Here is a 2,579-nt window from a genome sequence, read left to right as displayed (position 1 = left end):
TCTGCAAATCAAAAGACAAGTCCCACTCTTCCCTCTCAAAAATGTGCTAACTGCTTAATTGTTTCAAGTAAATACAGCCCACACCTCCCACTGCTGCCAATAAACTTTACAATGCTCAGGAAACAATGCAATACCTGCGGTACTGATTCACCGCTCCATCTGATGCACAATATTGGAAATACAATGTTGGAGGCTGAAAGGAATGAGCAGTTTAAAATAAAGACCCACCTAATCCTTCACTCAACTCCCTGCTCAGCAAACTTTACTTCCTGTTGGTAAATCTTAAAGCACTTCATCCCCACTAGTGCAATGAATTACCACTTTCTACCAAAATCCCAGATATACTCACTCACTCTGTTGCTGTGTCACAAATGCAAGATTTCATTGTAACTTCTTCTGCTCCCAGTAAGGGCAAAACATCTTGAAAAGCTGCTCTGAAAGTCCAGTCTTTACAACCATGCTTCTGCTTTCATCGAAATGATTAGAGTCATACAGCACGGAAACATACCTGTGGCCCAACTCCTCCGTACCGGACAGATATCCGAAATTAATCTAGTCCCATTTGCCATCATTTGGCCTATATCCCTCTAATTCCTTCCCATTCAGATGCCTTATAAATGTTGTAATTGTACCAGCTTCCACCACTTCCTCTGGCAACTCATTCCATACATGCACCGCCCTCTGTGTGATAAACTTGCCCCTCAGGTCCCTTTTAAATCATTCCCCTCTCACCTCAAACAGATGCCCTCTAGTCTGGACTACCCGAGGGAAAAGATCTTGAATATTCACCCTATCTGTGCCCTTTATAAAAGCCTAGAAGATTACCCCTCAGACTCCGATGCTTTGGGGAAAATATCCCTGGTCTATTCAGCCTCTCCCTGTACATCAAACCCTCCAACTCTGGCAACAGCTTTGTCAATCTTTTCTGACCCCCTTCAAAAGTCCACAAGCTTTTGCCTATATCAAGGAGATCAGAACTGAATGCAGTATTCCAAAAGTGGTCAAACCAATATACAGCCATAACATGACCTCCCACCTCCTATATTCAATGCTCTGACCAACAAAGGAAAGCAAACCAAACCAAATCAAACGCCTGCTTCACTATTCTGTCTACCTGAAACGCCACTTTCAAGGAACTATGACCCTTCACTCCAAGGTCTCTTTATTCTGTAACATTCTCCTTAACTGTGTCAGTCCTGCCTGATTGCTTGACCAAAATGCAACACCTCACATTTCTCTAAATTAAACTCCATCTGCCACTCCTCGGCTCATCAGTCAATCCCATAAATTCTAATTTAACGCTCTTACCTCTCTTATTCCCTAGAAGCTGAAAATCTCCGCCCCACACTCTCTCCTTTCATTTTCACTTTGCTGAAAGCGAAAGGATGGGATTGAGAAACGGATCAGCCACAATTGAATGGTACGGGCAGACCTGGTGGGCTGAATGGCCTAATTTCTGCTCCTATGTCTTGTGGTCTCTTGCTGTCCTCGACACAGTGAGAATTGAGACCAGCATTGAACAGATCATGACTGGATATGGATCTACCTACATCTAGGTGGAGAGGCTAGAATTTTTTCACTGGAGCATAGGAGGTCGAGAGGTGACCTTATCGAGGTTTATAAAACCTCGAGGGGAGAGATGAGGTGAAAGTCCTTCCCCTAGGGTGGGGGTTTCAAAATTAGAGAGCAAATTTTGAAGGTGAGAGGGGAAAGATTTTAAAAAGACTTGAAGGGCACAATTTATTTTATATAAAGAGGCTCACGTGTGGACTGAATGTCTACAGGAGGTCGTGGACGCAGGTACAGTTACAACGTTTAAAAGACATTTGGATAAGTACATGAATAGGGAAGTTTCAGAGGGATAACTGCCAAACACTGGCTGGTGGGACTGGTTTAGTTTGAGAACACAGTCAGCGTGGACTAGTTGGACTCAAGGGTTTTTTTCTGTGCAGTCTGACTCTAATTGTTCTGTACTGGTCTTAAAATCATTTTCTTGCCTTCCCCCATAAACATCCATTTCTTTGTTGTTCAAAAGTCAGATGAACTCAGCCTTGAATATATTCAATGACCCTCCAACTGCAGGAAGGCATCCCCACTTCTGAAATCAATTCCTCTTGCTAATACACCACTTGCCTTACCGATTGCTTGCTGCACCTGACAACTGGCACAGAAGGACGCTGACACCCCTTTATACATCCATGCATCATTCCTGATGAAGGACTTGTGCCCGAAACCTCGACTCTTCTGCTCCTAGGATGCTGCTTGACCGGCTGTGCTTTTCCAGTATCACACTTTTTGACTCTGGTCTCCAGTCCTCACTTTGTCCACATCCGAATATATCACCGTTTAAATAATACACCTCCTTTCTGCTTTTTTTTCCACAGGAAAGGCTATAACTTCACATTGGGGTTCTGTATTTGCCAATTGTGGCCTTCTCTACATTGGGAAGACTGAGCATCGTAGCTGGATCCGCAGAGGCCGACCGGACCTCCCAGTCACTACTCATTTTAATTCCCCTTCCCACTCCCTTTCTGACATGACTATCTTTGGCCTCCTCCATTGCCACAACAAACCAAACC

This window comes from Chiloscyllium plagiosum, chromosome 44, assembly GCF_004010195.1.
Source record: "Chiloscyllium plagiosum isolate BGI_BamShark_2017 chromosome 44, ASM401019v2, whole genome shotgun sequence".
Lineage (NCBI taxonomy): Eukaryota > Metazoa > Chordata > Chondrichthyes > Orectolobiformes > Hemiscylliidae > Chiloscyllium > Chiloscyllium plagiosum.
The sequence above is the reverse complement of the archived record's forward strand: the minus strand, read 5'-3'. Positions refer to the sequence as shown.